This window comes from Xyrauchen texanus, chromosome 26 (assembly GCF_025860055.1).
Source record: "Xyrauchen texanus isolate HMW12.3.18 chromosome 26, RBS_HiC_50CHRs, whole genome shotgun sequence".
Lineage (NCBI taxonomy): Eukaryota > Metazoa > Chordata > Actinopteri > Cypriniformes > Catostomidae > Xyrauchen > Xyrauchen texanus.
The window spans coordinates 24606517-24619762 of NC_068301.1; the positions used below are offsets into that span (position 1 = coordinate 24606517).

Genomic DNA, 13246 nt, shown 5'->3' on the forward strand with positions numbered 1-13246 from the left:
CCCAATCAGGGGGAAAGCAGCAGCACAGCATCTCTCCCTCCCCTTCTCTTTCATAATTGAATCTGTTAACATTTTCACTACATCTTCAATACAACTTTAAATGGCCATTTTTAAGGTAACTGATGTGTTTTTTATTTGAGATATTTCACTCAAAAATGTAAATTGTCATCACTTATTTACCTTCATGCTGTTGCAAACCTGTATAACTTTCTTATTTCAGTGGATACCAAAAGGATATATTAGGGAGTTTCAGTCACCATTCACTCACATTGAATGAAAAACAAGAGGCAGTGACAGTGAATTGAGACTGAGACTAAATGTTTTGCTTAACATCTCCTCTCATTCAGATTTAAGGGTGAGCAGTGATGACAGAATTTAATTTTTAATTGAACTGCCCTTTAACCACCTGTTAAAGTATTTGTTAAAGGTATCTGCCAAGAAAAAATATCTAAATGTTATTCAGCACGTGCTAGACCTTATATTCACAGCAGCGGTATCTTTGATTTTTTATGACAATGACAATGAAAGTATGACACAAAATCATCATAAATACAAACATAGTCTTAGCGACACAATAATGATATGAGTTAATAACAAACATGTAATCATGTTCGCTATACATTTATGCTGCACAGTTGTGAGTTGAAATGATCTCTTCTGTCCAGTCAGCTCTGTTGATGATCTTGAAACCACAGCAGACAACGAGAGCCCTCGGAATCATTTTTCACCAATGTAGTCTGATAAAAGTTGATTTTTTTACCCCTGTTTTTTTCCTTCACTTCCGTGTTTGACTTAAGCGGTGATGTTGCCAAAGCATTGGTCTAATGCGTCATGTCTTGCTAGAAAGCAGTGACTAAAGAGATGGGTCACAATATAGGCTACATACTTTAGGCTACATGCATTCTTAATGAATTCATTTAGAGTTTTAATGTTGTATTAACTTATTAACACTTAAATACACAATTTTATATATATATATATATATATATATATATATATATATATATATATATATATATATATATATATATATATAAAACATATCCAGAGACATTCAAGTAGCCTCAGTGGTTTTGTATTTACCAGCTAATTAATTAACGTGTTTTTGTTTTTTTTTATTGCGAAAGTGGTCTTAAATTCTTATTTTATTTGGCCTTAAAAAGCCTTAAATTTCATTCCTTTGAACCTGCAGATACCTTGTGTGTATATATACATATACATGCATATGTATATATTTTTATTTTTTTATTTTTTTGCATGCATTTTTTTGTAACTTGTACCGATATTTTTTGTTTTGCGCCGTTATTTTCATGACAATTAAATATTATATTGCAAAAAATCATTCTTTTTGTAATATTACTTAATATTATTTAATAATTAAGATTATGAAATGTAAGCTTTTTTTTTATTAAAATATTTTATTTAAATTAAGTATTTATAAAGAATGCTAATATTTGCTTTACTGATTTTTTTATTATTATTATAATTTAGGTAATAATGTATGCTGCTTTTAATAATAAATTCAAACATCTTTGTACCCAGAAAAAAATATTATAATTTCTGTATTAGAGTTTTAGTTTTTACATTACAGTAATGCGAATTGGGATAAAATGGTCCTTGGCTTCATCATCACAACAGAACACAATATAATTTTAGTATTTTGATTTATTTTGATTTTGGGGTGAAAAATGATCTGGGCATTACTTCATGAGATATTATCCTTCTAAGACTAAAACTAAGGCTCAGCACCCACCTGAGCAGATTAAATGGAAGTTAGCATGTAGATGTACTGCTGTCACGCTACCAGTTTTGAAGTTTGTATTTGGATAGCAGCTGTTTTCAGTCTGATTTGATTGTGTTGCCTTATATCAAGACAATTATACACATTTTGTGGCTTGACAACTAGATCATATCAGCTAATCATTTTCAGGTTTTATTTTCTCCAAAATAGACGTAAAAAATAAAATCAGCATCGAACAGTCACTTCATATTGAATAATCAGTCTCCATATTTCCTGTTATTGTGTAACGCACTCCGATATGCTGAGCAAGAAGCCCATGAGTTTCCTTCCTACATCTTCAGTCGTGTCTTTTGAAATTTGCCGCCTTTTCACTTAACTCTGGCAGAGCAGTTTCCTCTTCTCTTTTTAACGCCTACTTCCTCCTCCTCCTTCACCTCTCTTTCTTTATCTTTGTGTCTTTCTCACTGTCTGAGACCAGTAGCTTGAGAAATATTGCTTTAGTCTTGATTTTGGATCTTTTGTTGATGATGTATATGTGTGGATAAGCGGCATACTGTACTGCTGAAGACTAATCTGCTTACAGTGGAGGAAACACAACTTGTTTGACCAGGAGGTTTCCGGGTGAGTTTCTTCATGCTTGTAAATGAGCCCGGGCCCTGTAGGGCTCCAGGGTGTGGCTTTGGGCACTTGAAACACCTATGTTGCCCTTAATATCTTACTAAAGATAAACCTGTGAACCAGGCTGAATTTGGTAGATCTCATTACGTGGTCTGTTCGTTTCACTGTTGTGTCTCAATTGAGTTGTCAAGGCACAATTCAGATTGTCCCATTTTAAGCTTGCGTGGATAGGACACAATTAATTTTATATTCTTCTAAAACATTTTTAAATGAGTAACACTATCCATACTGTACTGCTTTGTATATCTATATCCATACTCGTTTGTACTTGAATGTTCGTGTGATTGCTGGAAATCGAAAGATTTTTATAGTTATGGGGTGTTGTGGGATAATTGTTACTGGGTTCAGTTTGCATGTATGTGCAGTGTGATGCAAATGTGAGGAGCTGGTGATGTGTAAATTGCTGTGAGTTGTTGAGTCTTTGACAGAGTAATTTGACAGGATATCCTGGTTACTGCATGAGAAAAAGAGGGCTTGTTTTTGAGACAAAGATGCCTGCTGCGGCTTGCGCTGATAAAAACAAGAGAAACGGAATCACTTGATAAACTAGACTGCCTGTTATTTTGTGACACGAGGAAGCTAGAGACATACTCCAAAGAATTCAAAAATATACATCACTTTCCATTTCCCTTTTTTTAAATGCATAACTTTTAGTAGTAAAGCGAGGAAATGGGTGGTTCATTTCAGTACATACTTCCAAAAAATACTTTTGGCTTGATTATCTCACAATATTTGTCAAAAAGAGATTACAGTAACAAAAACCACCAAAAACTATGCTACTTCCATGTTTTTTGGAGATGTTTTTTTGGATCTTATAACAATATTATCCTAGTTTTTGGACATGGTACTCTGATGCCATGTTTTTTGGACATATGCCATGATAGTACCTTGTTATTTTTTGAAGGACTTTGAGGTACCATTTAAATATTGTGTTACAGGAATATGGTAATTAGTCAGTATGATGGTATTTTTAATAGTATCATGACATAACCAGACGGAGTCAACAAAGCTTTATCGACATGATTGCATTTAACATATTGCCAAAGCATATCCAGTACTTAAAGTATTAAAATAGAGACAATCTATATAGACCAATCCCATTGTTTACAAACATTGCAGTGCATGTGCATTAATTGGTGACAAAGCTGTAAAACTGTTATGTTAGATTTGAAAAATTAGACAGCTAGTGCTAGCTAGCTCGTTTAAATATTGCTAAAAGATAATATAAAATAGAATTAGCCTTAAGGTACAAAGCTAGCTAGGTTTGGTATGGTATTGCTAACAAAACAGCTAGTTATAGTCATTAATTTAAAAAAGTAAGACACAGAGCCATCATAAATACAGAAAAGTGCTAAGTAAAACTATTATAATGATATGAGTTAGGGTTAACACTCAATCTGATAAAAGTAAAGGCCTTGGTTTTTGCCATTGCAATTTTAACAACCAATAGTAAGCATGATGTTTCATGAACCTTAACCAGACAATGTAAAGGTAAAGGGTAACTATTTGAGGACTGTTTGGTCAGGTATACAGTAGTTTTGGTTTATTGTTCACACCATTGATTTGCCACGTCTGTGATGTAGGCAGTGACCTTGCCAAAGTATTGGTCTATTGACAATCTATTACCATCATTGTACCATCATGCCACAGTACTATTTGTAAGGTTGGTGAAAAAAAACACTTACAAAGTCTTTCATTTTACAAATTCCTCTCTAAGGCTCTCTAATATGTGATCTGTGAATGAATGAACTAAGTCAATATGAAAAAAATTACTTTTCCTTGTACTACCTCTTTTACTGTACTAGTTTTGACTACGTAAAGTCAATGTAAATGGTAAATGGTCTGCACTTATATATAGCACCTTTTTTAACCTTAGCGGTTACCAAAGCGCTTTACTCTTTGTCCCATTCACCCATTCTCACACACACACTCATACACCAATGACAGCAGAGCACTAGCCAGCCATTGGGAGCAACTTGGGATTCTGTGTTTTGCCAAAGGACACTTCGGCATGTGGAGTCCTGTGTGCCGGGAACCCTGCGATTAGTGGCCGATCCGCTCTACCTCCTGAGCCACAGCCGCCCTCCAGGTAAGGCCAAGATATTCTCAAGAATTGGACATGTCTTGGACTGGACCCACAGTTCTGACTCTTTAGGTTTGTACAGGTCAGGCTTGCAAGGAAGAAATGGTAACCATATTGCATCAGTCTGTGTGTGTGTGAGAGAGAGAATGTGAGTAGTATCTCGGTAGTCGTCTCTCATCTCTTTGTTTCTCAGCCCAGATAAATCTCACTGCTCTTTTTTTAGGCCCTAACTTTGCAAAGTTTGTAGAGGTGTCAGATGAATTACTGTAGGGCTCTTTTGAAATCTGTACAGGACAAGGCCACGGGTAATCCCAGCACCATGAGTGAACTGAAACCTTGGAAAGAGTGTGAGTTTCTGAGTATTCTATCATATTCTTCTTTGGGTGATTGTCACATTTGACACACTGCAGCTGGTTGGATTAGTGGTGTTGGCAGGGTTGGGAAGTAATGGAATACATGTAATGGGATTACATATTTAAAATACAAAATATAAGTAACTGTGTTCCACTGCATCTTAAATAATTTAAATAATTGGTAATGATTAGTTACATTACAGTTACATTAAAAAGTATTTTGATTACTGAAGAGACATCATTTGTTTCATTTGAATATTTAGTCCTTTCAGAAGGAAAATATTTATATATTTAAATGATGCGATCCAAAGTGAATTTGAACAGCAGTGAAACATTTTCTTATGATGTTTTACATTCATACGAGCAGACTGAGAAGTACGTTTGAAGTAAGTTTGGAGCAGAAGAAATAGAAATAAACCTTGTGTAAATTGTCAGCTTTACGCTAAGCTAAAATGCTATTTCTAGCCATTTTACATGCATGTTACCAGTGCGATCATATTTTTTTATCAAGAAAATTCACGTTGTGAACTCCCAACCTGGGTGTTGGTTTCTCTGCAAAAGTCAAGTCTTGACAACATTTAAACAACACTGGGGCTATCACTGTTACCATACTATTACTGTGTTAATACCATGGTATTTTTATATAAATATACACCATGGCGCTGTATAATTGCCATATACATCATGGTGATATGTCATATATGTGTTTCATGGTACTCCAATGTTGGGATGCCAATGTGTTTTTGACGCTTCGATTACCGTCTGGGGAAATAAAATTAAACCGTTTAAGATTATTTAAAAATGTTCTTATTATGCAACAGCACTGAAGGATGCACTTCATTGTAACCAGAGTGCTTCAAAAGTGCAAAAGCATACTTTTTATATCTCCTATAATACCTTACTACAGGGGTGGACTGGCCATAGGGAGAACCTGGACTTTTCCCAGTGGGCCGGCTGCGAAACGGGGCAGAACGGGTGGGAGAAAAGCTGAAACAGGCTGCCACGTTATGCCGAATGGACTGCGCCTGGTTGAAGAGGGCCGCAAAATACCACCGCGATATGCCAAAGGGGTCCGCAAACTACTTTTTGGCCGGTTTCTATGTAAAATCCAGGGCTGAAATCTCTTCCCAGTCCACCTCTGTCTTACAAATAACCAAAAGAGCAATTTTAAACAATAATGAAAGAATGTATCTTATTTAACTTAAAATTTTCTTAAAATAAAAATGTACATTTGAACCCATTTAAAATGCTATTTTATTTAGAGGTACCTACATAGTTACCGCTCACCCTCTGCTAACTGACAATACTCTGTCACAAATGTGACAGAAATGGTCAGAGGGGAATGCGTTCTGGCCTGGGGCGCAGAACAGAAAGATAAAGAGAGATTGATAGGCTTAACTTATCACATTATCACTGAAAATATTGAAGAAAGGCTTTAAGTTAACTGACATTTAATGACATTTAATGTTGTCTGTCATGGTTATGCAAAAAGTCACCGTATGTTTGAGAATGGACATTCAATCGCTTTACATTTAGAGAGAACTGACCCTTCGCCATGCCCAGCCTATACTTGGGCTTTTCTTACTAACTATAATTAATGTTGCTGTGCTTTCTTGCTTTTCTTCCCTTTGCCTGTTGTCTCACTGTCAAACACGACATGAGAAACCATTGGATGTGGTGTGAGTAAATTACCTCAGGAATTATTAAACAGCACAATTTTTGACTAAATCCAAATAATTTACTGGACTGTAAAGAAATGTGTCTTTAAATGTATTGTAAAGATATGTGTGATGGAGAGGCTTCAGAATCAATCATGTTGAATAATTAAGCCTCTTCTTAATTTTATGTTTGGATGGAAAATTATGCAGATAAAATTAAATAAATAATTTGTTTTTTATAACAAAGCGATTTCATTGCCATGTACATGACTGTTCGTAGGGCTGGGCGATATGACGATATATATTTTGGTGGTGATATAAAGTGTCAACCGATAGAAATTTTGCTGTATCGCGATATGTAAATATACATGTGTGCAGCGTGGGCTTATCGGTCAGTGGACAGGGCTTCACGTGAGACTGAGAGAATTTTAGAACCATGGACAGGGTTTTTCCGACATTGAACAGTTTTCTGTGGCTGCCCAAATTAATTTATTAACCTTCATCGCTTGTGTTTGGCATTTTAAAAGCGTGAAATATTCTTCTCATCTGATACGCAAATGTTTCACATGACAGGAGAGCTCAGATCAGGATCACTCAAGCTACTAAAGCATTTTTGACCCAGGAAGACCACAAATGGAGAAATAAAACTCCACAGAACGGGACAACTCCTAAACTGGTCAATAAATTGAAGAGGAGCTTGTGTGTCATTGTGTACAGAGCAGAAAAATGTAATCTGCAAATGGTTTTGCATGACAACAATCACTTGTAAAAAAAGCACTCTGTGTTACTACCTCAAAATGAAGCATGTAAAAGAATATTTTGAGATGAACTCTATTTAGTTATTCTATTTTGTTAACTGTTCATATAAAAATTCTAAATTAAATTCTAAATATTAAAGTTTGAATTTAATATTTGGCATCACCAAAGTATGCATGTTCAGAGGAAGCTGGTGGTGGAGTGATTCATTAATTCAGCAAGTTATGTAGTGCTGGAGGGATTTGAATGGAAGAGCAAGCAATGCCATGTGTCCCTGCTCCCCATCAGAGAGAAGCATCTCTTCCACTGCCTGTCTGACTGATTAGACTATGAAGCCCCCTGAAGAAACCAAATCCCTTCTGTCTGTCAGTCTGTTATCATTCTCACTCCCTTTCTACTGAACCTAACATTATTGTAGGCTTAGTTCAAATATCCATGCCAAACAAAATGTTTTTTCAAGTCAAATCAGAATTGTTTAGTATATTTTACTGCAACTTGTGATAGATAATATGTCTGTAAGTACTTTAACCAAAACTTCTTTTCACTCTATCTTTAAGAGCCCTGGTTTTTGTGAAGGCACCTTACATCCCACATTTTATTTTTCACAGTTTTGTCAATATTCATGTGGAATGAAACCACTTGTACTTGAATGCTGTATTAGATTTGTGCCTGTATATATATTATCCTCTTGTAGTACAGCCAAACCAGTCACACCAAATAAAAAGAGGTAGAATGCACAAATATTTAAAAAAGGAAATGGAGAAATAGAAAGACAATCATTCACGGTCATTACCACATTCAAGGGTGTGAACTTCAAGTAACCGTTTACCCAAAAGTTACAATTCTGTAATTTCGCTCCAAACCCATGACTTTCTTCTTTGCATTACAAAAATATTCTTTAGCAGAATGGGTCTCTTTTCTGTACTGTAAAAAATGAATAAGAACTTCTAGTCTACTCACCCTGTATAATCCGTACATGTAATTACAGATGAATGATAACTAGGTGAACCAGTGCACAATGACAGTTCAGACTCAGAAAACTTTACAGACAGCACACACACCTTTCCCAAGACAGATTCCCATGGTAGATTAAGAGCTTTGACTGTCTGCTGTTTAGAATGTACCATGCATTTCGCTAAGTCTGTTTGTAGGGAAATCAAATCCGTAACAGCAAGATGTGTCTCCTGCAGTTATCAGGAAAGTAGGCCTTAAATCTAACACAACCCGTTGCTTCAAACAGAAAATGGATGTGAATGCTCGACATATTGGTGACAACATTTTCAGGTCTGTTTGACAGCTAAACTCTACATTTCAGTGACAGTGTATATAATTTGTTACCTCTGTGTTGAGTGCTTTCAGTGATACAAACTGAATCACTCCTCATGGCAGATGATTGCTTTTGCTTACACACACACACACACACACACACACACACACTAGGGCTGCACGATATTGTTAAAAATGATTATCGCAATTACATTGCTCACAATTTTAATCACGATTATTTATCATTATTATTATTATTATTATCATTATTAATAATAAATCAAAGTAATTTGAGATACATTTTTATTACAGGGATACACAATTTGGACAAAACAAAATCACTGTTGCTACTGTTATCATTTAAAAAAAACAACAAAAAACATGCTGAACAAGATGTTAAAACTACAAACTATTAAGTGATATGTAACTTTTGGCCCTCTAGTGGTTATTTTACGAGTCAGCTGTTTCATATGATTACGTTCAATTTCGTTGGTATGAATTCTTACAATTCATCACACGCAAATGCCTGGATGTGTAATGCAGATGCACAAGTTTTGCTTGCAAGGTGTCAAGGACATGCTTATTAATATTGTGCCCTTACCCAAACCCCTTATCTAAACCTAAACGATCAGTAGAGTGTGAAAACATGACAGGAAGCTGTTTTGTATGTCAGAAGCAAGTGATTGTCACGTATGAGATGAAAACTGTGTCTAGCGACGTCCCTTGTACCTACAGTATAGTGACTTTTAGATCTGTTATTTGCTTAAAGGATAAAATGGCTAGTGTCCCTACATGGACTTACAAAAATACTTTATTGGCTTACTTGCTTGCAAAGTTTAGACCATTAGGTCTTCCTCAGCAACCCCCCCCCCCCCAAAAAAAAGAAGGAAAAAAATAGCCTGAGAAAACAGCGGTACACGCAATTTGGTAAACTCAAAACTGCAGCAATGTTATAAAATACTCAGAAGTCATGATTAGTAAATATATAATAGTAACTTCACTGAAGAAACTAAACTTTCCGATCAGTACACATGGGTAATGTTTAATTAATTAAAGCATAGCCAAACAGTAAAAAAACAGACTCCTGAAACCACGACTGGACTGACTGAACAGCTGTCGCTGTTGCACTTGCTTCCCGCTTCTCAACATACAGCCAGACCTTGATTCTCAGCTTACGGATATGACGTAAACACGCATGGACGAATGACACAGTAGTGCCCCCTTGAAAATGTTAGGGGGGCTCTTTAGCACCCCCATTTTCATCTACCGTCAACAAAATTGGTACATGTATAGTTATCATAAAACTGAACAACTTTCATATTCCGTCATTAGCTCTGCCCATTAGGAAGTCGGGCATTTTGGATTTTCTGAAAATCGCAGGCTCTGAACTTTTAAATACTCCTCCTAGGGGATTCATGTGACTGGCACCAAATTTTGTGCAACATCACGCCAAGACATTTTAGATTCTAAACTGTGAACAGATTTTTAATATTTTGAACTATAGCTAAGAACACACACACACACACACACACACACACAAACACACACACAAACACACAACAAACTCAGACTTCTTCAATTTTGTTGCATGTATTCCTATGTTTGCCATTAAGGGCTCTTTATACATCAGTGAAGAAGGTTATATCCACATGGGACACTAATGCTATTCTAAGCCCTCTTTAGTATGCACTCTGTGTAAAATACGCACATGTGGGACAGAGACTCATCTGTCAGTGGGGAAAAAAGGGTACCTTGTGCTCCTGTGGACAAAGGTTGCCTATTTCTGACTCATCACAATTTGTTTATTTTTCTCAGTGTATTTTTATAGTTTATATAATCTCATCTCTGATCTCTCTTGATTTTTAAATGTTGGGTGTAAGGAGGGCTCATCAGTGGAAAAACTTGCTGCCACAAAGTTAGCATGTTGTTATGCAATTTGAAAGGTTCTCTGGGTAGTTGATAAGGTGCTTACTGGTCAAAAGAGCCCATTCCCAATTCTCTTTAAGACTCTGGTGCCTTAGCAGTACCTCTAAAAACTGTAAAAAAATATTTTAATTATACAATAATGAATACAAAATGTAAATGTTTGAAAGAGTGTAGATATTCTATTTGAAAAGAAGCTGTGCAAAATGAATTGACATTTGTCATAAGACATGACATTTTTAATATGGAAACTTCCTACAAGTAATGAAACAAACATTTCCAAGACAACCGCCCTGTAAACTTCGAATGGAACCGCTGCCATAGCAACAGAGCCTGGGTAGTGTCTGTGGAGAGTATTATGGGATGAGTCATGGCAGACTAGTGACAAGGCAGCTTGTTTGAATGGCTTGAATGAATGCTTGTTTCACTGGCTGCATGTGTTCTTGTTTTCCCTCCAAGAATCAACCCCATGCATTATGGAACAATGGATTAAACATGTAACAGGGTTTATCCACAAGGACCAGTGATGACCAGCACTAGTCTAACTGCCAGATGTACTGAATAATTTATACAGGGCTTTAGTGGATGTTAATTTCCCTTTATCAGAGGATTAACTGTTTTATTGTACTTACGTTTAATGGTATTTTAGACAAAGTTATTAATTAAATATTTAGATATTTAATTGAAAATTTGCTCTTGAATTAACTTTTATTAGTTTGACAATGCACAAATGTGTTAGCCTTATATTTGTGAATGTACTTTATCCTCCTGAGACTCTAGTATGACTGCTGTGTGCATTTTCCATTTCTTTTTTGATTTGTAAATAGTAGCACCTAATAAACATGCCAAAAACAAATTTTAAAGCAATTAGTTATCCTAAAAATGTATGTCCACATATGTGGACAATGGGACTAAGTTATACATTTATCAAAATTTTATAAGTTATACATTTATCAATCTAAATTTTATTGATTTTTTTTTTTTTATCAAATTGTTTTTGATATTTCCCAGGACTTTTGGTTATTTATGCTTTTGAGACATTACAGAAATTACAACTAACATTAAAAATAATTGGACTTTTATGTTACACATTTTTTTTTCTATTTTGGCTACACAATCTCAATATTTTTCTCATTGCACTGTCAAACAAACAAGTAGGGATGCACCGAAATTCCGCCGCCGAAAATTTTCGGCCGAAAATGGCACTTTCGGCACTTTCGGTTTTCGGCCGAAAGAGAAAAAAGGAAAATATATACCTCCTCGTCCCGCCCCTCAGTGCTCAGATTTCAATCTGGATCGATCTAGCCCTTATCACAGCGCTACCAAACAAAGGCCGATCATGTCAGCGGTGTGGAAATTCTTCAAAGTTTCTGATAAGGACATCAAATTTGCGATCTGCAGTGTTTATTCAGCAGAACTTTTAAGATATATATATATATATATATATATACAGAATACAGCAAGAGATTCTACAGGAAAATGTCACAACTAGCGCAGCTACACCACAACTTGAGACGTATCTAGCTGAACTACGCCAGAAGCGACAATCTCCTTGACTACGGGCGCATAAACAAACACCGATTTCCTTTGCTTGCGCGGATTGCGCACAGGTATTTATCTGCCCAAGCACCAGCACAGAGAGTGAGAGACTGTTCAGTGCAGCATCTCATGTTCTTGATGAGCTTTCTGACAGGAGAGACTGTCAGAATGTTTAGCAACTTTTGATCTTGAAGAGAAACCGGTCACTTGTAGTTAAATAGAAAGCGGTCCAATTTGATGTGTATAGCAATTACATTACACTTGTTCTTCACTTGAGGATACATCTGTCGTTTACAGTTGAGGTTGGATTTAGTTCAATTACTGCTGTTTTGCACAATCATTTTCACTTGAAGTGTACATACGTTTACATAAACAGAATAGAGCACTGATCTATATATATAATTATATATATATAGATCAGTGGAATAGAGGCCCTCTGCCATTCTGTGTTCTGCCTTTTGTTTTAATAAAAATTACTGTTGCATATTTAAACTTTTTCAAAGATGCTAGCTAAGTTCATTACTTGACTGTTGTTGTGCATATAATAGTTTTCTAAAACTTTACATTATTTGGATAATTGTTAATAAAATCTGTAAAATTTGATTTTTACAGAACTGAAAGAAGAATAATATTTAATATAGTTTTAATATATTTTTTGTCCAATTTTGGTGTTATTTTCAATAAAAGTGTGATTTATTTTATTGGTTTGTAGTTTTTCAATTCAGATTAATTAAATTCATGAAATTAATGAAAAAGTATAAAATTAATACAATTATACACAACATTTTTTTTTTTTTAAATAGGTAAAAATTTCGGTTTCGGTTTTCGGCCAAGTGCATCCTGGATTTTCGGTTTCGGTTTCGGCCCAGAATTTTCATTTCGGTGCATCCCTACAAACAAGTGATAGCCAGTGCTGAAGCATTTTACCAAGCAGAATTTATTCTGATACAAGTAATACATTGTCCAATCACTGCAAACCACGTTAAAATAAGTTTATACATTATAAATTCTGAATATAAGTATTGATTATCATTGTTCCATGTCTGGTGTGGTCCAAACGTCATCTGCAGCCTGAAACTGAACTTTTGATCTGAGTTTTGGATTGAATGGAGTTGGCTTCATAGGAAAGCTATAGGATGCTCTCTTGCTCCCTATTAAGTGAATGACTGAACCTCCAGTTTGTCTACACTGGTCTCAGAACAGTTCGAAATGCAACATATTTTCATCCTAACTCCATAGAATGCCTCTG

The 13246-nt window shown here is 35.4% G+C and overlaps 1 protein-coding gene across 4 annotated transcripts in view; it reads left to right on the forward strand.

Annotated features, from left to right (window-relative positions):
- LOC127619886 (engulfment and cell motility protein 1-like) overlaps positions 1–13246 on the forward strand; it is a 144308-nt gene that overhangs the window by 54004 nt on the left and 77058 nt on the right. For 2 of the 4 annotated variants that reach the window (XM_052092913.1, XM_052092911.1), the window contains exon 1: positions 2139–2362. The exons of 1 other annotated variant lie outside the window; for it this stretch is intronic. The gene's annotated coding sequence lies outside the window, so the exon portion shown is untranslated. Of the gene's footprint in view, positions 1–2138; positions 2363–13246 lie in introns of those variants that run through there. One more of the 4 variants, XM_052092909.1, reaches the window with a different exon arrangement.